Source organism: Pteronotus mesoamericanus, unplaced genomic scaffold, assembly GCF_021234165.1.
Source record: "Pteronotus mesoamericanus isolate MK-2021 breed Mesoamerican mustached bat unplaced genomic scaffold, CSHL_Meso_final contig_90, whole genome shotgun sequence".
In the NCBI taxonomy this organism is placed as follows: domain Eukaryota; kingdom Metazoa; phylum Chordata; class Mammalia; order Chiroptera; family Mormoopidae; genus Pteronotus; species Pteronotus mesoamericanus.
Genome location: NW_026555277.1, coordinates 9,215,520 through 9,242,845, shown reverse-complemented (window position 1 = coordinate 9,242,845; position 27,326 = coordinate 9,215,520). Strand labels below are relative to the sequence as shown.

Genomic DNA, 27,326 nt, shown 5'->3' with positions numbered 1-27,326 from the left:
CAGGGGCCACCCACTCTAGTGTCCTTGGCCCTCTCTACGACAGAGAAGGCAGGGCCACATGCTCTGGTCCCAAGGCGAGAGGTCCTGGGTCTCAGAAGCCTGCTGAACCCCCCATGCAGAAAGCTGGGCACCAGGCCCTGGGGGGTCACCCTAGGCATGTGGTCAATATCTGTGCATTTGGGTTGCACCATCCCCTTCTGACAACCACCCTGCCACACACACCCCCACACAGCCAGAGATGACTTTGGGCACCCCCCAGGATGCTTTCACCTCTGAGTCACGCCCTGGGACCCCCCTTGCTGGGGCTCCCCCACAGCAGACTGCAGAAGCCACGCCCTCCCCTGCTGCCCCACAGATCCCTCTCCCTCCCTTCCTTCCTGAGGCTGGGCACCACAACCCAAGTTGCTGGTCACTTCCCTTTCTGTTCGTCATCCCTAACACTCAGGCCAGACTGAGGCTGGAACAGGGGCACCCTCTCCTCACCACCAGGGTCCCCTATTTGCATGCATGTCCATCATCTCTCAAAGCACACAAATGGGCACAGCCTCTGGTCCTTTGTCACACGCTCCCCCAGAGAGGAAGAAGTGCCAGGCCTTCCACATTCCTGTTTGCTACTCTCAGATTTGCACCCTAGTCTGATGACAGAGGACAGGAAAGTATAGGGAAACCGCCTGCCCACAGCTTGTCTCTAAGACCTCTGCTGGCAGCCCCTTCCTCCTCTGAGCCTGCCTCAGTTTCCAGCTGGGTTCCTCTCAGGCCAACCCCAGCGATGACCAATGTCTTCAGCCTGGGTTTTTCGGAGAGCCCACAGCCCTCCCTCACTGAGCCACATCCACCGCCCTACCCCCAACATTACTGGGCTCCTGGACTGGACGGGGCGGTCGGGAAATCCCCAGACCTAGGTTATCTGGGTTTCAGGAAGGTGCTGGCAGGATCTGTGATGAAGCGCTTGAAGATGAGATAGAAAGCCAAGTGGATTCCTAGGGGGTGTTGATTAATAGATCAATGTCAACTTCCTGACTTGCCAAAGGGCTCTGTCCTCTGTCCTGGCTTGTCCAACATACTTATCAGCGACTCAGGTGAAGAATGGAGGCTTACCAAGTACACAAAGAGAAAAAAAAAAAAAAGGCAGAAAGAAGAGCAAAGATGCTGAAATGAACTGAAATGCAAAACTGACTTTATAAACAGGCTAAAATTAGTAAAGGAACATTTCTCTTGGGGTAAAGTCCTGAACTAAGGTTCAAAAGTCATTTAAAAAAACAAAAACAGAATAAATAACAATTCGTGTAGGGAAAGCTCTAAGATTCAGCGAAAACAGAAATTCAGTTCAGCCGCAGTAGGAGACAGCTGCCCCTAAAAGGCAAATGCACTGTGGGTTACATTAACAAAGGCGTGGAACGCAGACCAAGACGGTGAGGGTTCCACTTTACGCCATGCTGCTCAGACACCATCCGAGTTGTGTGCTCTTCTGTGTACCATGCACCAAAGAGCATCCAGAGGAGGACAGTGGCAGACAACAAATACTGGTGGAATAAAAAGCACAAGGAAGGCTAAAAGAATTGGGCCCAACTTCTATTTCAAATGACAAAGAAAGGACACAACTGGATAAACGTGTGGGAGGGTGAGCGGGGCAAGCTCCACGGCCACATACATCTCCATTGTCTCTCTGCCCCTTCATCTGTGAATTCCTTGAAGCCTGGGACCATTTCCCATTTATCTCCAAAGGTCCAAGAAGCAGAAACAGCCAGAAGCTGAGCAGCTGCTAAGGACAGGAGAGCGACCTGCCAAGGCCCAGCCTGTGGCCCCGATCAGCAGGGAGCGTGCTGGCGACAGCGTGAGAGCTGGCCTTTAGCTAAGCCGGCTGCCAGGCTGGAGGCGGCGAGGCCCTGGGTTAGCAGCTCAACTTCTGGCTCACACGTGCTGTCCCCGGCTAGCTTGTGTTTTGTGGCCTCCCATTCCACAAAACACCCCCTTGTCACTGCACAGTAGCCCTGTGGGGACCTGCCCCAGCCAGGCACCCTTGCCCAAAGTCTGGTGCTACCCGCTGGCCCGGGGCCCGCCAAACCTTGGGTTCCTCGCCGCCTGCGTGGCCTTCTGCTGCCTCCTCACTCCTCAGTGTATCTACTTCCCTTGCCTCAACCCCTCATTCTACCCCTCATCTCACCAGTCCTCTCCTTTAACATCGAACCTCATTCCTCCCGCGTTCCTCCTATGGCTGTTCCTCCTTGCCTGGTGTTCCGTGGCAACGGGCTGCCAAAAACGTCACCTCTCACCCTCTCCCCATACATTTTTAAAGGTTTTTAAAGCACTTTCAGGGTGGGAGAGCGCTGGAGACTTCCCTCCTGGGGACTCAGGTTCCCTCCCCCACCCCCCACAGATAGTAATAATAATCACTTTGCCCCACCTTGAAATGAGGTGCTATCCCTCCCAGGGTGTGAGAATCACAGAAACCTGGCTCCGTCCTACCAAAGCCCAGGACTGGAGGGGAGAGAATCCAGGCTTTGGAACTGCCTATGGCGGCTGAGGCCTGGCCCCCCACCGTACTCACTGGCTGTGTGACCTCAGGGAGGTGACTTAACCACGCTGAGCCCTGAGTGCAGAGCACAGGGCAGCCTTCCATGCTCCCCCCACGTCCTACTCCTTCAAAGACGCCCTCACCACCCCCACCCCGGAGCCACGATTCAGCGCCCCGTCCTATGTATCTCTTTGGCCCTGTTTAATAAACACTCCCATTTATTGAGTGCTTTCCGTGTGCCAGGCACCATTGTTAGAGCTTTGTGGGTATTAACTCACTTTAATCCTCCTAACAACCCTAAGGGTAGTGACCATTACTAATCCCATTTTACAGACGAGAAAACTGAAGTTCAGACACCAGCTGACTGCTACTATCTTCTAACCGAAGCAGCCACAGGAGCCACCAGGGACCTCAGGGCCTTGCCAGTCGACCCCTCGTACAATGCGGGGGCCCTCCTTGGACCTGACAGACGCTCAGCCAGACCTGCTTGCACGCTCCGGGCCCTCAGAGTTCCCCCCACACCCAGCGGCTCCCACCCTGAGGGGAAGCCTGCTTCCTGTGGCTCCTGGTTCTGCCTCAGGGAGCAAATTCCTGCAAAGCTGTGTTCAAAAACCTCTCTTTCTCTCTCTCTCTCTCTCTCTCTCTCTCACACACACCCACACGCACTCACCACTCACAGTCTCTCACTTCCCGGGCTGGACTGTCCCAGCTCTTTCACAGTTTCTGAATCCTTCCAGACTCCAGGTGCGCAGTTCTTTCTCCGGTTCTGGTCCTCTTCCAGTTGGCCCGCATTCGTTCATTCATTCACCCGTCCTCTCAACAAATGCTGTTCAAGTGCCGGCGGCACGTCAGGCCGTGTGCCGGGACTGCGGCTGGACCCTGGGAAGGCCAGGCCGCTAGCGTGCCTGCCCTCACAGAGCGCTTGGTCCGCAGGAGGAGGGAGACGCCGCCGAACAAACAAAAACCAAACACACAATGATCGCTAAGCAATGCAACGGGCAAGAACCAAACGCCAGAGGCGGGGAGCACTCAGTTCTAGTGGCTGATGGGCACCTCCGCGCCAGGCCCTGTTCTAAAGCCCGTGCATGCTTCGCTCACCTCGCCTCACCATAGCCCTGGGAGGAGATGTTACTCCAACGCTGCTTTCATACGTGGGGAAGCTCCAACCTGAGCGGCGAAGTCATTTGCCCAAAGTCAATAATAAGACAGCAAAGAAGCAGCGGTGACAGGACGGAATCCCAGTCTGTCCTTTTAACCTCTATGCTGTCTTATCTCTTAAGAGGTTCCAAGGTCCTCTTAGGGGTCCTTTAGACCCAGTTCCCAAACTAATGACCCACACACAACTGGCAGCAGCAGCCTGGCCCTGGGGAAGGCAGCGGCCCACCGTGGCAGGACCTGGATCCCATACAGCATTTTTATCTGTGCACACTAGTGTCACATTGGCTTCACCAAGATGGCAGTCACCCCAATTCGAGAATCCCAGGTTTGTTCTCTCACTGACATCACCTTTGGACCTTTGACCTTTACCCTGATCGGCTTCAAAGTGGCTGGAGGGACTGTCAAAAAGTGAATGGAGCCAGTGGCCTGTCCCTCCCAGCAGGGCTTGCTTGAGACATGGCTCCCTGATAGGACCAGGGAGGGGGCAAGAAGGACTCTAAATTCTGGGAAACAGTCACCCCAGGCTCTGTACAGGCCACGCCGCTGAGGCTCAGGAAGTGTTGGCAAGAGTTTAGAGCTAACCAGCCCAATCCTCTCCTTGTAGTGGAGTGGAAACTGAGGACTAGGAAGAACAGAAAGGGAGATCCAGTGTCACCGCAGAAAGGAACCCAGTGGAGCCAACCCTAGAACCAGGTGTCCAGCTCCCAACGCAGCGCTCAGGCGCCCACATCACATTAGCCCTCAGGAGAGGTGGCGCTGGCCTCACCCATGCAGGCACAGAGCAGGAGCCTGCCCACTTATGCTCCAGGAGAGAAGGAGCGGTTCTGGGTGGGGCAGGACCTGCAGGGCCCCGGGAAAGGATGCTTGGGCTCCAGGTGCAGCACAGTCCTACTCTCAGAAAGACGACCACAGCAGAGGCTGGGGTGCGAAGGGTGAGCGGGGCGAGGGGCGAGGGGCGAGCTGCAGCCCCTTCCTCTGGGTGCTCTTCCCCAGGGACCACATAGTGACTGTCATCCTAGGAACACTGTGTTCAGGCTGTGAGTCTTGGCTCCAGCACCTACCCTGGCAGAGCTCCAGCTGCCTGTTTAATAATGTACAGCCAATCGGCCATTAACAGCAGATTCCAACCAAAACAACAAAAAAAAAGTTTGGTGGTTGTTTTTGTTGTTGTTGGGGTTTGGGGTTTTTTCCCCCGCTTCTTCTTCTTCCAGGTAGTTGGTGGTGATTATGAAAACCAAGTCTTGTCTGGCTGGCATCCAGAGCAAGCACAGATTGCCCAGGATAAGGGCCCCTGGCAGATCCCACGTGCCTCTGCTCACCCCCACCCCGTCGTGCCCAGGCGCCAAAGGGCCCGCTCCTACCTCCATACTTTTGGCAATGTCCTGGGCCTGCTACCCTGGGGGGACAGCCATCCTGGCACCTGAGAGTTCCAAGGAGGACTAGAAGGATGTGGGATGTGCTGGCAGGGGCAGGGTGGGGGGCAGGGAGGGGCCCAGCTCTACATGGGCCCAATGCTTCCGAGGAATTCCACTCCCGTCTGGCCAGAGTTGGGAGCAGAAGGTGAAGACCTAAGTCCAGAATCAGGTGTCCAGCTCTCATGGGCAGAACTGGGTGAGGAAGCAAGGATCCTAGGGCTCCTTGGGCTTTACTCCTCTCTGTCAGAGAGTCAAGATTCATGGTGGGGTGAGGAGCTCCCAAGCAGAAGTCTCACAGGAGGGCAGTTAAGACAAGGAATGGACACTCAGTCCTGTAAGAAGCTTTGTGGTGAACAGATAGGTCCTGAGCTGTCTGTGGCAGCAGGCCTGGGTGAGAAAGCCTGCCAGATTCTCCTTATCTCTCCAGCCTGGGAAGGCACTACCAGAAATAAGAGCCAGGCAATGCAACATGGCGGCGAGAGCTGTCAGCGGCCAGGGGCCAGGGGCCTGGGTCCTTATGGCTATGCCTGGCTCCCTGGTGACCCTGGATCTCTCTTGTGCCCTCTCTGGGTTCCCATCTCATCACCAATCTGCTGGGGGTCCTCCATCCTGCCTGGGAGCCCCAACCAGAGAGGAACTACCAAGGCCAGATGTAAGACACACAGAGGGGTCCATCACCATGCCAAAGATGGTGATGTAGTATCATTCATGCAGTTCTTAGTGTGTTCTAAGCACGGGACATTTTTCCCAATGACTCTGCCAGGTAGGTACTATCATTATCACTGTCATACAGAGGAGGAGGCTGAGGCTCGTAGAGGTCAAGTCACTCACCCAAGGTCACAAGGCTCGTGAATGATAGAGGTAGGACTGGGACACAGGCCACCTAAACCCAGGACTTTTTACCACGTTGTCTTCGAGGTTCCAATCAAGGGCAGTGGCCCAGACACCAAGTGCCAAGAGCCCCACAGCCTCTCTTGTGCCCTGCACATCTGCGTGCTGTTCCTTGCTCCCCCTCCAGTCTCCTAGCCCCTCAGCGTATCACACCCAGGCAGAGCCATCAGCCCCTCCTCGGTCCTTCACTTCCCTCTTAACTCCCTAGACCTCCTCAGGGCTTCCTCTCCCCCAGCCAGGGGCACACGCAGGCCAAGCCACACAATCCTGCACACCCACAGTTGCACATACACACTCATGCACACATGCATGCACAGGTGCCCACACACTGTACACACAGAGACACATTTGTTCCCACAGGGACAGAAATACCTATACAGATACACACGCGCAGTCGCAGTGCACACACTCTCATGCTTAAGGCCCCAAAGGTCCACACGGACACACACACTTGTACCCACACAGGCGCGCACACATTTACACATGGATCCCTGCACACACACACACACACACACACACACACTCCCATGCATGCACACGAACACACACAGGCACACGTGTGAACTCCAGCCACAGGAGATTCAGAGCAGACACCCGCGGGTGGTCTGGGCAGGCAGAGCTGGACAGGTGTCTGCCATGCTACCCGGGTGGTTACTGCACAGGCTAGAGGCTAATAATACCGCAGTGCATTCCTGGCCCGAGATAAGCGGCCCCAAGCATCCTCGGCACGTTCCGGCCTCAGTGTCTCACCCCTGTGGATTCCACCCACCCGCAGCGCCATCCAGGAGCCTCAGACGCCGGCGCCGCCAGTACAGACACCTTGGCCGTGGGCCTGCCCCGCTCCCCTCCATTCTGCCTCTCCCTCTCCAGGGACCCCAGGCCTGCTGTGCCTCAGTTTCCCCTCAGAGCCACCCACACAAGAAAGACAGGTCTATAGTCATGCTGAGAAGTGGGCTAAAGTACAAGTTGTCCTTCCTGAATTCCAGTCCCTTCAGGCTGAGCAAACACACACCCCACACGGCCGCAGGTACCAAACACACACGGCCGAGACAGAACCTAGGCGGCGGTGGAGGGAGCTAAAGGAGCCCGTCCTGCTGGGGGCGTCTGGACATCTCACCTCACCAGTCCCCTCCACTACCCAACTATGTCGTCATCAGGGCTGGGGGGTCAGGGTGAAGGGCCGGGGCTTGGGAAACCATGCAGGACCCTGAGGATGACATGAACATAGAGTCCCAAGGGGCACGGAAGAAGGGACTAGCACAGACACAGAAAGAAGAGTCACACAAAAAAGAGAAAGCAGAGACAGACACGGCACTGGGACCTGCGATACCGAAAGGCAAGAGGCGGCAGGGAGAGAGGACGTGGTCGTACACGGAGGGAAGGAGCAGGAAAGTTCCGCTGGGCCTCGATGATCCCAGGCGGCCCTCACATCAGTCGCTTCCTCCTTGTAGCCCAGCCTGTGTTCTAGGGCCACAGTTCTAAAGTCTGGGCACACACACACTCAAGCACACACATGCATGCACGCGCGCACACAAACACACTCACAACTAACTAGGCACCTCAGTCAGTGAGGTCAAGAGCTATTGTGGGCATTTCTCACAGGAGAGCAGGAGGCCCTGAGAGGGGCTGTGGCTTCCCCAACAGCGCCCAGGAACTCGGGGAGACAGGTGGGGAGAGGACCCAAGTACCCCCTTCCCCTTGACTGCCCAGGAGGCAACCGCACCAGCCTACAGAGCTGAGGCATGCGGCCTTGGAAGGAAGCCAGAGGAGGAGAGGAAGGACAGGGCCCCAGGCATTCGCGGGCACAACTCTCAGCCCCAAGGAGCTGGCATCAGGGAGGATCAAAAAAGTGTCCTAAGCTTGAGCCCAAAGGACCAGGCTTAGAGAGGGCAGGACCTTGGCTGGCAATAAAAACAGCCAGTGCAGGGGTACGGGGGCGGGGGAGGGCCACAGTGGGGAGCACAGCTGAAAGACGGTCATGTTCCCAGGAAACCTTGGCCACCCCCAGCTGGCCACCCTGTAAGGCAGCAGTGCTCCGCAGAGCTGTGTGACCCCAGCACCAGCCCCTTGGGCCAGCCCCTCTAGCCCTGCCCGCCCCACCTTGCTCTGAGCAAGCCAGGCAGCCTTACACGGACATCGGAGGGACATGGTATTTATCAGATGAGGCTTTGAGTGATACGGGCACATGAGCTTTCCCTCCACTCCCAACTGTACCCCAAAGTGCCACTCTCCCCACCATCTCTCCTTTCAGAGCCTCCTTCCAAAGCCTCCTTTCTTCCTGGGGACAAACAATGGCAAAGGACAGGCCAAGGCCAGAGAGAGGAAGCTGGGACTGAGAGGGCTATTGGGCTGCGGATTTCACAGCTGGTTGGACAGAGACCGCAGCTGGGAGCCTGGAGGGAAATCTGTGCTACAGGGCAAGAGGGAAGGGAGAGGAGAGGGATAGGAACCAAGGAAAACGTGATCCCAAGTCACCAGAGGTCAGTGAAAAGACAGGGGCAATGATACATGTGGATACATGGCTACTGTGGAAGGAGAGAGGCTAGAGCATAGTTTCCAGGTTCATCTGCTTGATTCAAACCAACCAAAACAAGATGTTTTTGAGATAATCAGGGAAAATTGAACACAGGCTCAGTATGAGCTACTCTTAAGAAATTACTATTATGTTGACTGTGATAATGGTATTATAGTAATATTAAAGTTAAAAGTCCCTATCTATTCATGATAATACTTACAGTGAAATGATGTAATGTCTGGGAGTGGCTTTAAAAACACCCCAGCAAAAAAAGGGAAAGATGAGTGAAAAATAGCAAAAAGTTGATGGTCGTTGAAGCAGGGGAATGAGTACAAAGGAGTTCAGTATACTATTCTTGCTACTTCTGTATATTTTAAATCTCCCATAATAAAGAATTAACCGCCCACCCAAAATAGAAGGGGGCGGGGTTCGTCTTATCCATGTTTCCTAAAGTGCGGTATGCGAGATGGCTTTCGTTGGAAACGTGCCTCAACAATTTTATTATTTTTGTATTTAGGAAGGAATTAAGAATATATAATTGTAGATTAAGCCCATAAATTCAATCATTAGAGTGAGTAAAAGGTTAAAAAAGCAAGTCATTTTTTTTTCAAATGAAGTAATAGCGTAGGATGGTGATGACAGATACGGTAAAATGAGAGAGAATACGCCTGACAGCAGCTGGGAAGCTGGCAGCTCACCGGACCCCCCGCCCCCCCACCGTGTGGAGGCTGGCACACAGTCCCACGCGGAGCCATTCACCTTCTGCCCAAAATCGCGTCTGCTTCCTGCATATGCAGGCGTGCAACTGCCCTGAGACACCAGCCACTGAGGACGGACGGGGCTGCAGGGGGCCGACAGTGAGGGCGGTGAGGTAGAGCAGCGAGAGCTGCTGGCCAAAGGCTCTGGGCTCCCCTGTCTCCAGTCCTCCCACAGCCCTCCGCGGCAGGCATCATTGCACCCATTCTACAGATGGGAAAACTCACTGAAAGAGGGTAAGTGACTTCTCACGGCTCCAAGGCCAGAGGGCGGCAGAGTCGGGATGTGAACCCACATCTCTCTGACACCCAAGCCTGCTAGTTGAACCTCGAAGGCAGGAAGGGAACCAACCAAGCAGGAGCATAAAGCAATGAAGAAGCTGGAAAGGAAGACGTGATGTGCGGGAGGAAGAGGAAAAAGAAGGCGTCAGGGAGGGCCGGGGCTGCACCACAGGTTCAGGGTGCCTGCACAGTTGCCATGCAGAAGTAGCAGAAAGGGAAAGACTGCAGCAAGCTGAAGGGGGTCAGATTGCGAGGGGACCTGCAAGGCAGAAACGAAAGGCTGTGAGCCTGGGTCAACATTTCAAAACATCACACTTCTGAGCTTTGGGCTGGAATTACTCCAACTCAATGCGGGAAGGTAGGTTATTCCATGGCTCCTGGAAGTTCTAGTTGGTAGTCAAATGTGTTTGATTAATAAAAATGGGCAAATGAGTAAAATTTCTCAAAATGTGATGTTCACCGGGGGCGGGGGGGGGATATTAATAAAAGAATCCTTTTATTGCCCATCGGAGCCTGAAACAGGCCAGAAGACCAAAGGGTTAGGGCAGCACCCCAGAGAGGGCTGCCTGCTTGCCGGGGTTTCTAACTTCCCACATTTAGGAAACAGGGGAGGGAGCGCTGTTAATGATAAACTTTCCTCTGTGAAGCTCTCAGCACCCAGGAGATCCCCATCCATCTTCCCTAGCAGCTCGGATATCCCAGGGAGGCCCAGCTCTTGGAAAAATCCTGCCTCCCATTCTTGCATCTTCTCTCAGGACCATGGTCCTCTGTTGAGGATCAGGGTTATGGGAGCTTAAATCTCCTGGCGGGGGGCGGGGGGGGGCGCCCGGGGGGGTTGGAGAAGAGGGGGTATTGAAACCAAAGGAGCACAGCGGTTCCAGATCCACCCGATCATCAACTGGGTGAGGTTGAGCAAGCAGCTTGACCTCTCTGGGCCTCAGGTTCCCCTCCTCTCCTCTCTGTCCCTGCTAAAGCTGGAATAATAACAACTTCCTCACAGGGCTGTTTTAAGAATTCATTGACAAGACCTATGTAACGTGCTCAGCACGGAACCTCGCATCTAGCTGCTCAATAAATGGTATCCACTATTATTATTATTATTATCATTATTATTATTATCATTGTCATTATTATCAACTATCCTATGTGAGATCTATAGTTGGGCCCTTAGGTAGTCAAGGCTCTGGTGAGACTGGACAAGGAAGGGGAGGCAGGGTGGGCAGCGACCAGGACAAAGGAGGCTGAGAGGGGTGAGTGGCAGCAGCCCAACCTCATCCTCTGCAGGAATGCAGGGCCGGCGGCTGGGGGGTGGGGGGCAAGGGGAGATGCCTCGCCGCTGAGGTCAGGCCCTATTCAGAGCTGGCGGAGAGTTTATCATCCTTACGTGTGGGGAGGTGGGGGAGGAGGGAGAGGGGAGAGGAAGGGGGAGAAGCAGCTGCCCAGAGTAGCGGCAGGACTCCCTTTGGGGCAGGGACCCACCCCCAGGCAGGGGTTCTGGAAGACCACACCAGGCCTCCACTGACTCAGCCAGTGCGTGGCGGGCAGGAGTGCCAACTCTACACAAAGGAGACCCCCCACTCATATCCCAGCCGGTAACAGGACAATCACCCCACCACGCGCACCATTTCCAAAGCTCTTCACAGCAACCCAGCAAGCTGGATATTATTTTCTCAATCTCCATCTTACCGATGAGGAAACTGAGGCTGGGGCCGGTCAAGCTCACTGCCCAAGGGTGCTCACTGACACCAGTCCCATCTGTCACGGCCCTGGGGCTGGGCTCGTGGAGGTGGATTCAAGGGTGGTGTGAGAACAGATGTGGTCTTAAGGGGGCACAATGGGCCTGTGCTGTCTTTCCCCTGGTTAGTGTGAGGCAGGATGGGACTCCTAGATGTCCTTGCCGCTCAGCTCACCATCCCACCCCTTACAGACTCACAAGCCACCAGTGCAGGAAGGCTAGGCACCCCCCGCCCTTGCCACACATACCACTTTTAGCCTGCAGATCCCAGTCAAGGGCTCCCAGCTGCTCCTTCAGTCCCCTGGGGCCCCTTCCCTGGCTCCCCACCACCAGAAGGCACCTCCTCAGAACTAACCAACTCCCTCCAGCTGTGTTTTCAACATGTTTCCTCCTTGACTGTACTTGATGAGACTAAGAAAATAATCTGGTTACCCTCAGGGATCATATCTGGTACTTACTCCTCCACTGCAGGCTGGAACTACCCTGGGCCTCAGTTTCCCCTTATGGAAGGAAGGAGGATGGCTGACACACAGGGAGCTAGGAGGAATGCCAAGGCCCTCTCCGAAGGGGAGGTCTTTGGGGATACAGCCAGGGCTTTCCTCTTGCACGAAGTTCCCTCACTCCCTAGTTTTCACATTTCCTTCTCCAATTCTGGGAAAGCCAGGCCTCTCACCCCGACCCTGGGCAGCCTAGAGAACTTCCGGAACCCTGCCCATTAGAGAGCAGTGGTGCTCGGCAGCAGTGACCGCCTTGAGGGGCTCTGGTGGGGGGCTAGCTTGGATGGAGAGTGATGACGGTGAGTAAAACGATGAGATCTTTCAGCCTGTATTATGGATCTAAAAGAATAAAATCAGCCCTGGCTGGTGTGGCTCAGTGGACTGAGCACCAGCCTGCGAACCAAAGGGTCACCAGTTCAATTCCCAGTCAGGGCACATGCCTGGGTTGTGGGCCAGGTCCCCAGTAGCGGGCGCGTGAGAAGCAACCACACATCCCTTCCCCTCTGTCTATAAATAAATAAATGAAAATGAATTTTAAAAAATCAGAATAAAATCTGTCGCATAAGGTCTCTGCATCCCCAGTTATTCCCCGTGTGACCTCAAGATGTTTCTCTCTCGCGCACGCGCATTCTCTCTCTCTCTCTCTCTCTCTCTCTCTCTCTCTCTCTCTCACACACACACACACACACACACACACACACGAGGCACGCGCGCCCACAGGCCACAATTCCTGCCTGGGCTCTGTGGTTAACCCACTTTGGTCTCTCTGATTACCCTCTTCCAAATGATCAGATCAGAGAGAGGAACTGCAGCTACTGGCACCTCTGCCTCTCCCAGAGGGGAAGGGTGCCCCAGGTGTGTCCCCAGAAGTCGGCTGCCAGTCCTGGTAGGTGCCTGAAGCCAAGCCCTGTGGAGAGGGTGTTCCCACTTGGGCTTCCAAGGCAGCCATTTAAAATTCTTCTGACTCCCCCACCACCATACCTGCCCCACCCCCCCCCATCCTCCCCACCAGAACCATGATGATTCTCCCACTTTACAGGTGAAAGGAGGCATTTGCTCTCACAAAGGGCAGGAATCAAAGGTCACATCTGGAAACTGAAGAAGCCTGGGCCATAATTGCATGCTCTCATTCCAAATCAGCCTGATGGGACCCACCACATGGGGTATTTTCTCCATCCACCCACTCATGGGGACATGTGAAAAGCTAACTGACTTTCTTGCTTCCCATAGAATGGGTGGGTGTGATGGTTGGTTTTCTGTGTCAACTTGGCTAGGCTATAGTACCCAGAATTTAATCAAACTCTAATCGAGGTATTGCATCAAGGTATGTTGAAGATGTGGTTAATATCTACAATCAGCTGACCTTAAATGAAGGAGATTACTATCCATAATGTGGGTGGACCTCATCCAGTCAGTTGAAGAACAAAATAACTGAGGTTTCCTGGAGTAGAAATTCTGCCTCAAGACTGCAACATCAACTCCTACCTGAGTATCCAGCTAGCCAGCCTGCCCTACATATTTCAAACTTGCCTGTCTCCTATTGGTCCCATTTCTCTGGAAACCCTTAACACGGAGCAAATAAAAGAGGTCAAAAACTTAAACTCCCAAAGGCAATAACTGGGTCAATCTGATTCAAGAAAAATAACGATAACAGTGGATTATAACATATAAAATAAAGTGTATATCCAAGCTATATATGGATATAAATAAAGAATTGAATAAATAAACCAATGGGGAATAAGGGACAATTCTATATAGCAGAATTCCAATTAACAAATGTAGAAGGAATGGAGGAACTAGAACGTCACATAAATCCAAACTCAGGGACATTCTACAAAAGAACTGACTGGTGCACTTGAGGAGCGCCAAAGCCACGAGGGACAAAGCAAGGCTAAGAAACTGTCCCAGCCTAGAGGAGGCTAAGGAGACATGAGACTAAACACAACATGGCATCCCAAATTGGATCCTGGATCCACAGAGAGGTAGTAATGGAAACACTAGCCCAATTCTACTAAAATCTGTAGATTAGTTAATAGCATCAGATGACTATTAATTTCCTGGTTTCAGTCATTGTGCAATGGTTCGGTAAGAGATCAACATTAGAGGAAATTGAGCAAAGGGCACATGCTTTCTGTGAGTCTAAAATCACTTCAAAATTGAAAAAAAAAAATTGTAAACGAGTCCTAAAGAAAACACAGAATAGGGGTCGGAATGAGAGCCAAAGGTCAGGTAAAAAATGAAGCCATTGCGGGGAATGACTCAGCAAAAGGATCCTGGCGCTGTTCCTTCGGTTCTCTCCCCAGAGCCCCCAACCCCAGATTCTCCTCAAGCATCTCCAGTCCACTCTGCCCTCCCTCTGCGGAAGCCTAGGGAATTATTCTTCACAGAAGTATTTTAAGAGAAAAACATTTACAGTGGCCTCAGCAGTTCTTAGTTCTGTTCCCACTACTGCTTCTCGTTTTGCCCTGTTGCAAATGGATAGCAGCAGTGGCTCTGATTCTGAGCCTGGAAAAGGCAAAGGTCGGAATACTGGAAAGTCTCAAGCAAGCAAATCAACTACAAATGAGAAAAGAAGAAAAAAGAAGGAACAGCAACAGAGTGAAGCAAATGAGCTTCAGAATCTTGCTTTTAAGAAAACTCCCCAGAAATCCTCCCATGTTGCTTGTAATGTTCAACATGAGCTTTCTTTACCAAATCCAGTACAGAAGGATTCACGAGAAGAAAATTGGCAAGAGTGGAGACAGAGAAATGAGCAGCTAACATCTGAAATGTTTGAAGCAGATCCTGAGAAGGCATTGTTGCTAAGTAAATTAGAGTATGAAGAACACAAAAAGGAGTACGAAATGCCAGAAATGCTTCAATTCAGTCAAAGGTTATGAATAAAAAAGATAAAAGAAAGAATCATTAGGGAAAAGACAAACCTCTCACAGTATCACTGAAAGATTTTCAATCTGAAGATCACTTTAGTGAAAAGCCAGAGGAAGTCATTCTGGAAGATGGAAGAATTGAAAGACTAAAGTTGGAACTTGAAAGGAAAGATGCTGAAATCCAGAAACTGAACAATGTGCTCACTCAGTGGGAGGCAAAATATAAAGAAGTAACAGCAAGAAATGCAGTTATTGAAAGTGCTTCAGGAAGGTGAAGTGGAAGATAAAGTAGAAATACTTCTGCAAGTGGATGAATCACAAAGTATCAAGAATGAGCTGACTATTCAGGTGACGTCCCTTCAGGTTGTATTAGAACAAGAAAGATCTAAAGTGAAAGTATTCCAAGCAGAGTTAGCCAAATACCGGGGTGGCAGAAAAGGGAAAAGAATCTCTGAATTCGACCAGTCTAGGTGATCCCATTGGCCTTTGAGGTCAACACAAAAATTAAAATTTTCAGGATTTTGCAAAAACATATATATTTAATGCTGTGTAACTGCTAAGCTATGCAGTTTTTGTTGAAGAAATACCTAAATGATTAGCTTACTAACAGTCTATAATTCTTGGTCCTTTTGACTTAAAGTGAAAAGAAGAAAAACAGAATTCCAACAGAATGCAATGATTATTGTTTACTATTCATACCTCTTCTCACATTAGTTTTTCATCAGTCAATAAAATTAATTTACTCTTTAAAAAAAAAAAGAATTAAGTCATTGGAAAGGAAGAGAGATTCGGCTTGGGAAGGTCCCCAGGTGCATCAGGGAATCAGACGAGGGCTGCTCAGACAGCAAGAGCAGAAGAGGAAGAATGCAGACTGCTCGGGGAGCCTAGCAAACAGAGCTGGCCTAGGGAAAAGGTGACGTAGGTGGGGCACACAGCTATTCCAGCTCTGGAATCATCAGCGGGAGACAGCCAGACTCAGCACCTAGTGACAACAACCACGATGCCACCGCCACAACCACAGCTGTCACAAATCACTGGCTACTGTGCACCATATCCAGATCATTTAATCCTCATCACAGGAAGGTCTTCATGACCCAGGTTTATAGATGAAAAAGTTGAGAACCAGGGCACTTCAGAAAACGATCCAAGATCACTTAGCTACAAGCACGGGAAGAAGGAAACAAATCCAGTTCTGACTCGGGTGCTCCAAAAATCTTAAAAAAGAAAGACCTTGGCTGCCCCCAAGTCCAACCTCTTTCCCCACAGCACAATGCGGCTGCTGAGAGCTTGCCATCTCTCCAGACAGCCCAGTCCAGTGGAGACCATTCTCACTGTCTTCTCTGGAGGTTCAGGTGGGCTTAGTAATGCAGAACTTCCTCCACCCAACCTGACTACAGTTTCTGTCCTGGGACCCCATTCTCAGAAGAGTGATAATAATAATTGATAACATTTATCTATTGATCTAAGCACTCTATATGCGTTCACTCATTTAATGCTTGCAATAATCTTACTTGGTAAGGACCGTTTTTATGACTCTTACAGATGAGGAACCCAGGTCACAAACAGGCAAAGCAACTTGCCTCTTTACAGAGATAGTGAGCATTAGCTCAGGTTTCCCACCACACCACCTCCAGGTCGCACTCCCCTTGGGCACCTCCCAGAGTCTGGGTTCAAATCCTGGGTCCCGCTTCCACCACCTCCCTGTTCAACCTTCTCAGCCATTTCCTCCTCCGTGCCCTAAGGGATTACATTAATGCCTACCTTTTAGTATTGTTGTAAGAATTGGATTAAAGGGATCCCGCCTGTGGAAGGATAGAGGATCTTTGTAAACCGGGCATTAATGGTGGAATTGAAGCCAGTGTGATTTTCCAACAGCAGGAGAGGGCAGTGGAGCTTTTCTGCTGCTCCTCCAATCATACATGACCCACAAGTGACCTTCCTCCCCTGCTTCCTTGAACAGAACCCGGTTTGAACCCAGGCACCTCTGGATACCCTCGCTTGGGTGCCCCAGCCCAGCAGGCGGAAACAGGCCAGGAGGTTAATCTGTGACTTGCTCTGTGCTTCGCCGTGCCCCACCCCCCACCCCCTGCTAACATCCCACCCAGCCTGCCAGCTGTGGGGGGGGGTGAAGCAACAATTGGCCAAGTCACTCATCAGCCAGGGCCCAGAACCCTCAGAGAGAGGGAGTGGGGCCTCATGGATCCTGGGCAAAGAGGAGGATGAAAGGACCAGCAGGTGACCACGGGGGCCAGCAGGTGGCTGCAGGTGGAAGAATCAATGAGGGGGAAGGGGGAAGGAAAGGGGGTGTAGGCTGTGGTCATTCTTGTGCAGCTGGCCAAGCCTGCTCGCTGGTGCATTTCTGGGGCACTTAAGTTGAGTGTTAACCTTGGGCCTCAGACAATAGAGTAAGAGTTATCATCTATTGAGAAAGAGCTTCTCATATGTCAGGATCTTACCTACCTTTTCTCTAATCCTCACACCAACCTTGCAAGACTGACTGATATCAATGTCACCATTTTTATACCAATGAGGAAACCAAATTTTGGAAGCTGAGTGACTTGTCTGATATAACACAGCTCAGGTAAACGGCAGAGCCAATATCCACCTAAGTCCAAGGCCAGAGGGCCCCCAATGCCACCAGGCCCCCTTCTCAGGACATCCAAGCTCTGGAAATGATTCCAAGTTCGTGGCTTGGAGGCTCAGAGGTTAAGGCTGAGTTTTGGCTTCCAGGGAGCGTTAACCAGGAGCGAATTCTGGGTTCTCAGGCGGCATCTCAGGGCCCTCCCTCAGGACCCACAGCTTCTCTCAGGCAGATGCCCAGCAGGCAGGGGGCTGCCACTCCTAGCTGCCAGACTCACCATGCCCTGCAAGAGGGAAGCCCACCTCTCCCTCACTCCCCCTGCTTAGCCGACTCCAGCGAGCACTGCAGACCCCCAAGCTAAAAGCCAAAAAGTAGCGTCCCTGGTTGCTGGGTGTGCAGGGGCCAAGGGTCCAGGAGTCGCTGCCTCCCCTCCCACGCCCCTCACAGGGCTCCTGGTCTGCGCGGACCGCTCAGCCCGCCTTGTACCACAGGCTCCAGCCCTCTCCAGACCCTTCGCACCCTCAGTGGGAAACCGCTGGCCTTTGTTCCCTCCCACACAGTTCACCACGTGTCCTTTTCTCACAGGAGCCCCGGATTCCCCCCTCCTTTATCCCTCTCTGGCTCTAATTTTCTCTCTCCCGTTTGTCTTTCTCTCCCTGATCAGGGGTTCTCACCCTCCCCTGCACTAACTCCTTTGGTCTCTCAGATGCAGCAAACCCCCCATGTGATGTTTACACAGCCCCTGAGTCAGAAACGCTGAAAAATATGAGACCTTTTGGGAACCACATTCCAGGAAAATGAGAAGCCTGTCACAGCTCAGTGTCACTTTCTCCCCCAGCCTTGCTCCCTCACCTCCATGGGGAGTGGGGGGGGGGGGCGGGTTGTGTGTGCGCGTGTGTGCGTGCACGCTAACAGCCTGCCTATGACACACTCCAGGCTTACTTATTAACCCCTGAAGGTCCTACACTCTATTACCTGAGAGAGAACTTCGCGAAGATTGGTGGGACAGTGGGGAGAGTGGTTGTTACAGCTGTGAGCAAATTCTTATAAAGCAGAGAGGAAAGGCTTCCCACCCACAAGGCCTTGACCCCCGAGCCCAGGGGAAGCACTGGAGAAGCAGAAGCCAGGAGAACACAGAGGCCAGAGGAACCAGTGGCTTCCTGGGAGCCCGTACCCAGTGGAGTTGAAGAGTTTCCAAGGGCAAACACAGGAGACTCGGGTGTTGTCAGGGGACCCTAGCATCAGAATCATTGAGGTGTTTGATAAGAAGATGACTGGGCCCAAACCCAGATCCACAGAACCAAAGTTGAGAGTAGCAGGGATATGCTTAACGGGCTCACCAGGTGAGGCTGAAGCCCACCCATAGGTGATGCAAAGGTACGGTGATACCATGGCTCTTCCCCTTAGAGATCAGGAAATGAGCCACAGCAGCAGAAAGGAGAGCCTAAAGTGGAACAGGGGAGGTCTCCTACAGTAGTGAGAAAGCATAAGGCTTTGGAGCCAGATATTCAGGCCTGAGCCGGAACCCCAGGTCCACTGCGTGCTAGCTGCACAACTAGTGCCAAGTGTTTCGTCTCAAGCTTCTCATTTGACAGTGCGGCCCATTACATCTGCTTTCTGTGTGGTTTTTCTAGGATTCAATGAGATGAATATCAAGTAGCCACCCCACAGAGGACACTCAACAGAGGCTATAAACAAAGAGATTACAATGAAAAACCCTGTAAGAGTAAGAGAGAAAGTAGGTTCTTTGAAAAGGTAGACAAAGCTGACAAACTTTTAGCTATATTGACCAAGAAAAAAAAGAGAGAAGACTCAAATTACTAGATTCAGAAATGAAAGAGGGGACATTACTAAGGACCTCACAGAAATCAAATGACTTTTGAAAGAATATTAGGAACAACTGTACGCCAAAAAATCAGATAACTAAGATGAAATGGACAAATTCCTAAAAAGATACAAACTACCAAAATTGACTCAGGAAGAAACAGAAAATCTGAATAGACCTACAGCAAATATAGAGATTGAATTAGCAATCAAGTAACTACTCACAAAGAAAAGCCCAGGCCCAGATGGCTTCACCTGTGAATTCTACCAAACATTTCAAGAATCAGTATCAATTCTGCAAAAACTCTTCCAAAAAGTGGAAGAGGAACAAACACTTCCCAATTCATTCTATGAAATTAGTATTACCTTGATAACAAAACCAAATACCAATGTACCTTATGAAGACAGGAGCAAAAACTCTCAACAAAATACAAGAAGCAGAATCCCGCAACATATAAGAAGAAGAATTAATACCATGACCAAATGGGATTTATCCCAGGAAGGCAAGGTTGTTTCAACAACTGAAAAAACAATTTATGTCAATAAATAAACATCAAGAATAAGATACGGGTATCTGTTCTTGCCACTTTTGGTCAACAATGTACTTGTGGTGCTGACCAGAACAATTAGGAAATAAATAAATAAATAAATGGTTGGCATCCAGGTTGAAAAGGAAGAAGTAAAACTATCTCTATTCACAGATGACATGATCTTGTATATAGAAAACCCTAAAGAATCCATTACAGACTATTAGAACTAATAAATGAGTTTATCAAGTCTGCAGAATAAATCACCAAATACAAAATATCAATTGTATTTCTACACATTGGCAATGAACAATCTGAAAATGAAACTAAGAAAACAATTTCATTGAAAACAGCATCAGAAAAAATAAAATAGGAATAAATTTAACAAAAAATGTTCAAAACTTACAATCCTCTGAAAACTATAAAACAGAATTAAAATAAACTAAAGATCTAAATAAAGACATCCCATGCTCATAGATCAGGAGACTCGTTATTGTCAAAATGTCAATACTCCTCAAATTGATCTACAGATTCACTTTAATCCCCTTTAGAATCTTCACTGGCTGCTCTGTAGAAATTGACAGGTGGATATTAAAATTCATATGGAAACTCAAGGGGATGCAGAATAACCAAAACGTCTTGAAAAAGAAAAACAAAGTTGGAAGGCTCACATTTCCCAATTTCAAAACTTACTACAAAGCAACAGTAATGAAAATACTGTGGTGTTGGTGTAAGGATAGACTTATAAATCAATGGAACAGAATTAAGAGTCTAAAAATAAACTCCTACAACTACGGTAAACTGATTTTTGACAGAGTTGCCAAGCTCATACCATGGGAAGGGATTATCTTTTCAACAAATAGTTTTAGGACAATTGGATAGGCAAAAGAATGCATTTGTGCCCTTAACTCATACCATATATAAAAATTAACACAAATGGATAACAGAACTAATTGTAAGAGCCAAAGCTATAAAACTCATAAGAAAACAAACAAGTAAATCTTCATGACCTTGACTTTGGCAATGGATTCTTAAATATGAAACCAAGAGCAAAAGTCATAAAATAAAAAATGGATAAATTTCACTATCAAAATTTAAAACTTTTGTGTGACAAAGTAAAAAGAAACAACTGACACAATGGGGAAAAAATTTCAAATCATGTATCTGATAATCCAATCCAATGTGCCTGGTGTCCTTATAAAAATGTGGACACAGAGACAACCGACACAGAGAAAAGATGAGTGAGGACACACAGAGAAAATACCGTTTGAGGACAAAGGATTGGAATGATGCATCTATAACCTCGGAAACATCAAGGATTGCCAGCACACCACCAGAAGCTAGGAAGAGGCAAAAGAGGATTCCTCTGTAGTTTTTGGAGGAGCAAGGTCCTGCCCACACCGGAATTTTGGATTTCTAGCCTCCAGAACTGTGAGAGAACAAATTTCTGTTATCTTAAGTCACACAGACTGTGGTACTTTGTTACAGCATACCTGGAAAACTAATGCAAGCTATTTTGGAAAACAATCGGGCATTTCCTCAAAAAGTTAAACACAGAGTTACCGTATGACCTAGTAATTCCACTCATAGGTACATACATACCCAAGAAAAGTGAAAACATATGTCAACACAAAAAACTTGTACATGAATACCCATGACGCATTATCCGTATTAACCAAAAGATGGAAACAACCCAGATGTCCATCAACTGATGAATGGATATACAGAAGTGTGATATATTCCTGCAATGGAACATTATTCAGCCATAAAAAGGATATGCTTTGAAAACAGTATGCAAAGTGAAAGAAGCCAATCATAAAGACCATATATTCTATTATTCTATTATTATGGGAAATCTCCAGAATAGGGAAATATGTAGACATAAAGTAGATGAGTGTTTGCTTAGGGCTGGGACAGGGGTAGGGGAAGGGATAGAGGGGCTACAGAGTGATAGCTGTAGAGGATGGGGCTTCCTTTCAAGGTGATGAAAATGTTTTAACATTGACTGATGAGGGTCATATAACACTGAATATACTTTTTAAAAACCATTGAATTGAATAAATAAAATCATTAAAAAAAAAAAAGAAGGCCCTAGCTGGTGTGGTTCAGTGGATTGAGCACCAGCCTGTGAACCGAAGGGTCCTCAATTCAATTCCCAGTTGGGGCACATGCCTGGGTTGCAGGCCAGGTCCCCAGTTGGGGGCATGCGAGAGCCAGCTGATTGATGTTTCTCTCGTACATTGATGTTTCTCTCTCTACCTTCCCCTCTCTCTAAAAATAAATAAAATCTTTTAAACCATTGTACACTTTAAATGGGTGGATTGTATCATGTGCCAATTATACCTCAATAAAGTTGCTACCAAAAAAAAAAAAAAAAGTAGAAAAGGCCCTTGACCCCAGAAAGCATTGTTACGCACTTGGCACTGTACTCAGTGCTGACCCACAACCTCAAGGACAGAGGTGGGTCTCCGACAGAAGCGGTAGACCAGTGTTTCTCCAATGTGGCTGCCAAGGGGATGGACATGGGAAGCTTTTATTTAAATCAATTTTATTGAGATATAATTTAGATACAATAAATGCATGTCTTTTAAGCATATAGTCCAATGAGTTTGGCAAATGGATAAATCTGCATACACACCACCACAATCAAGACAAAGAACATTCATATCACCCAAAAATAGTTCCCCTACATCCTTTTGCCATCAATCTTCTTACCACCCCAGTTCCAGGAAGTTCCTAATCTGCTTTTTTGTCATGATAGCTTTGCCTTATGGAAAATTTCATAAAAATGGAATCATCCAGTCCATCTTCCTGTGTGTCTGGCTTCTTTCCCTCCACACAGTGTTTCCGAGATTCACCCACGATGTTGTAACACTAGTTCATTCCTTTTAATGGCCAAGTAGTAGTCCACTGGATCACTGGATCACAATTTGTATGTTTATCCACCTGTTATGGGATTTGGGGGTTTCTCTAGTTTGGGAAAGCTGTTGTTCACTATTTATGTACAAGTTGTTGTGTGGCCTCATTTCCGTATCTCTTGAGTAAACACTTCGGAGTGCAAGTGCTGGTGATAGCAAGTGTATGTTTAAGTTTTACAGAATGGTCAGCTGTCCGCCAGAATGGTTCTGCCGCTTGACACTCCCACCAGTGGCTGTCACTTTTAAAAATCCCAATGCGCAGGTCATGACCCAAACCAATTAAATCAGCATCTCTGGGGAGTAGGACCCAGACATAAAGGTCTGGTCTCATGTGCAGACCAGGTCTCAAATGCTGCCACAGACTGCAGGCACCCTGAGGCAAGCAAAACGAGCAAAAGACACATTATATCCGCCTACAGAATCCCCTCCACTCTTCCTTGATAATGGGGAGAGAGAAGCAAAACATATGCAAGTATCCAGTTCTTGACCCCAGTGCCCTCAGCAAGCTTTGTTGGTGTCGTGGATTCTCCCCACCTTTAATGAGTGAGAAGGCAGGAGGAATACAAACTAATAAATATTAACTTTTGGGCCACTTCGTTCTGAGCTTGGCGTTTTAGTTGGGTTACCACTCACAGTGTTCATAAGCGCACTACAAAATAAATCCTACCATAATCCCCGCGTCACAAAGGAAGAAACTGGGGCTCGGAGAGGTGAAGGAACTTGCCCAAGGTCACACAGCCAGTTACTGATGCAGTCCGGATTTAAACTCAACATTCTGTCTCCAAAGCCAAAGAGCTTAAAGCCGGGCTCAGAGCAATAGATGGGCCCTGGGGCCCTGAACCTCCCCCAGCCCAGCTATTCCAGGTAGTGGGAGCACACAACAAGCCCCCAACACAGCGGTGGAAGAGGGCTGCAGGTGTGTTTATGAGAGAGCAGCAAAGGTGATGTGCAATGTGACTGAAAGGTGAGGGTTAATTATGGGATTTCCTTTTCTTTTAAGCTTAAATAATGGGATTTAAACCCCTATAGTACAGAGGAGGAGACCAAGTCATTGCTACAGGCTCCTTCCCTTCCCCACCTGTTCCTCGGGACAGGGACGTGCTCGGCTTGGGAAGAGGGCAGGAGAGCCGAAGCGGGGAGGCGGGGGCTACCAGAGGCCAAGGGATGGGTGATTTACCTGCCCAGCAGCTGCCTGGTCCTTTCATTTAACTCTTCTCTGACCCGGAAAGGACAATGAGCTATTTTGCTGGAAAGATCTGCTCTTTTGTCAGCTATTTCAAAACAAGGGACAAATCAGGAGTTTAAAAAGTGTTTCTCAAAAACGTATCTGGAGGTTAGAGGAAATGGTGTGGGCTATGCAGGTACCTCCTGTTATCTTTACAATATTTTTGGAAATCTAAAATGACTCTAAAATTAACAGTCTCCTTAAAAATAATAAGCAAATGCAAACATAAATAAAATGTACCAGGAGGTTGTAGAATCACATAGCAGGCGAGCGAGAAGAAAGGCCAAACAGGAGAAAGTCTGCTATGTATACACACACTGCATGTGCTGCAATAAAGTGGAAGACAAATCCTGGACCATTCATTTTAAATCCCCAACAGGAGAGAAACAAGTGAGGACAGAGAAGAAGCCTATATGACATAAGGGTGGGGACTAAGGGAGGCTTAGAATGAGCTTCCTGCAAGAGACTTTGGAGGAGAGCTGGGGAGCGGGGTTTCCACCAACGACGGCGAGTTTCTAGCGCCTGCCCCAGCGCCGTCTCTCTGTGTGTGTCTATCTCTCTCACTGGCTCTTGTTCTCTCTCCCCTTCTCACCTGCTCTCCACCCATTTATCCCAGGGCAGTGCCAGAATCATGTAGAAGGCCACTGTGCCCAAATGTCCTTAGCCAATTACCCTCCCCGGACCTCAACTGGGATCTAGAAGGTGGGGTTACCACGAGCGCCGCCCACCTCACAGAACTGAGAAGGTGAGTGAAAACGTTGTGTGTGTTACAGTTCTGCGTAGACACAGGTGATTCGATATTCAGAGCAGGTCTGTTCACAACAGCCCAGAAGTGGAAATAACCCAAATGGCAATCAACAGCCGGACGGATAAATAAATTGCGGTTGATTCAACACAGGGAATACAGCAGAGCAATAAAAAAGAATGAACCACTGCCACGCACAAGAACACAGATGAGCCTCCCAGACATAATGTTGAGTGAAATAAGCCAGACACAAGAGTAAACATACTGTATGATTCAATTTCTATAAAATTCAAAAAGAGGCAAAACTAATCTCTGATGGTACAAGTCAGAATCACAATTACCTTTGGGGGATGCTGACCTGGGGGGCAGCGCAGGTGCTGCTTCTGGGGCGCTAGAAATGTTCTAGATCCTGATCTGGTTCATGTACATGGACCAATTGATCAATTTGTGTACTTGACAGTATGTGAGTGATAACGCAACTAGAAAATGTAAATGACTAGGATTACTGTTTGGAGCGCCTCTGTGTCAGGAGATAGAAGGGTTTTGGGGAAGGGAATTAAAAAGTGGTTTTGCTGTTTCTCCTCTTTCCTGCTCTCATCTGTCCCCCCTCCCCACCCCCCTCTCCCTAAAAAGAAACCTTTTTTTTTTTTCAATATTCCTTTATTTCCCTTCTTTACTCCTTTGTTGAAACTTTCACTACAGACCAGGCACTGTCCTAAAAGCTGAGGATGCAACATATCTCTCTATCCTTATTTGTGCAATAAACATGTATTTAACATCTACCCTGAGCTGAGCACCGGGGCCCCTCCTCTTTCAGCACTGAGCATTTTCTCTCAGGCAGGTCTGAGTAGCAAGGAACAGGGCACAGATTATTACCTGGGCTCCTTTCCAGTCTTCGCCTGTGGTTCCAAAAAAAGGAGAAGGGTACCTACTGTATGTGGATGTGCATTTAATCCTCTACAACCCAGCTCACAAAGCTGGAAGGCAGCAGGAGTGGAGTTCAAACCCAGGTATGTCTGATCCCTATCCCACCCCATGGCCTCCCAAGAACCAGGTCAGCCTAGCACTCTCTCCAAGCATCTGTGGCTCATGGCCTCTAGGATGGCACCCATTCATTCTAGCCTCCAGGTATTTATGTCCTTATATAGGCCCCTCCCACACACAATGGTCAGGACCTGTGTAACCAACAGGATATTGTAGAAATAACAGTGTGTGTCTTCCAAGGCTAGAAAATAAAAGATATGGCTTCTACCTTGCACTTTCTCGAATCACCCACTGGTGATTCAGAAGCCAGCCGCCATGTTGCGAGGACACTCAACCAGCTCTCTGGAAAGGTCTACGTGGCAAAAAGCTGAGATGTTCTGCCAAGAGCCAGCCCCAACTTCTAGTCACATGAATAAACCACCTTGAAAGCAGATTCTCCAGCCCCAATCAGGTGCTCAAATGACTACAGGCCAGCTGACATCTTGACTGTTATTACATGAGACTCCAGGCCAGACGTTCAGCTAAGCTGCTCCCAAATTTCTGACCCACAGAAACTATAAAAGATAATAAACATTTGTTGCTGCTTTCAGTTGCATTGTATTGCTACATATAATTAACACACATGCACTCCAAGCCATGGGTTCATGCTGTAGGAACAGTCTGGAAGGTGGTATGAAGGCATCCAGAACCAACCACTTACTGGAGGGGTGGCCAGTGTGAGCTGAATTTGAGAGGACAGGAGAGGACCAACCTCAGCAAGAAAACCCCAGTGTGTGGGAGAAGAACTGTGAAATAAGAAACCAAGCAAAAGCAGAAATTCTGGCGCCTTCTTCCTAGAAATTTCTCACACACTTCGTCTATCTCAGTACAATAAATGGAACCACGTGCACCTGGTTACTCTGGCCAAAAACCGGGGAGACATCCTTGAGCCCATTCTCTTTCTCACACCCAACATCCTCATCCATCAGCCAGGCTCTGGACTCCACCCCAGGATGCATCCCAGACCTGGCCCCGTCTCACAATCTTTCCCGAGAGCACCGTGGACTAAGCCACCAGCCCCTCTTACCTGGGCAACATCAGTGGCCTCTTGGCTCATCTCCCAGTGCCTGCTCAGGGCCAGAGCGGCCTTCTCAAAGTGGAGATCATCAGATCATGTCACTCAAAACCCCTCTAGGGCTCACTACTCTTCACCACACATCTTCTTTCAAGCCAAACAAGCTCATCTCACCTCAGGGCCTTTGCACTTGTTCTTTTCATCTCTCAGATCGTCATGGAACATCAGTTAGGTGTCATGTTATACAATACTTCCTCTGAGAAATTTTCCTGGGCCACCCAAGCCTAATCCCTCTCTAACCCACTGCTCTAACTCATTCTCTTGCATGACTTGTTTGCCTATTTACTATCTATCTCCCTATTAGAATGTCAGTCCCATGAGAGCAAAGGCCTTATCTCTCTTGTTCACCTAGAACAGTGTCTGGCACACAAAAAGAGCTCAGTAAACATTTGTTTAATGAGTCCTGTCTCGAGGTAGGGGAACAGATGAGAGGACCTCCAAGGGGACCTGGTTATAAAATGCAGAGGACAGGGCTCTGCTATGTGCTCTGGGACTCACATCACCCCTCCCAGCAAGAGGAAAAGGCAGGCCAGTAGTAAGAGCTGTGGTTTATGGGGAGACTTGCCAGCTGGGTGGGGCTCACACCACCAGTGGGTCCGATTTCCTAATAGAGGAAAATCCTATAACAAGCCCTATCTGTCTATCCAGTCACTGCCAGGCCACCTCTCCCCTCCTGGTTGGCCTTGGCTGGGCAGAGCAGTATTGCTGCAGCCTGGTGCATCCTGAGCCCCAGCATATGCCAGAACTGCTAGGCAGGCTACACCCCTTCAGAAGTCAC

At 49.5% G+C, this 27,326-nt stretch overlaps 1 protein-coding gene and 1 pseudogene across 1 annotated transcript in view; one reads left to right on the top strand and one right to left on the bottom strand.

Annotated features, from left to right (window-relative positions):
- Positions 1 to 27,326, bottom strand: part of TNS1 (tensin 1) — a 160,012-nt gene that overhangs the window by 130,808 nt on the left and 1,878 nt on the right. The gene's annotated exons all lie outside the window — the stretch shown is intronic.
- LOC129080588 (G kinase-anchoring protein 1-like) lies at positions 12,057 to 15,104 on the top strand (annotated as a pseudogene).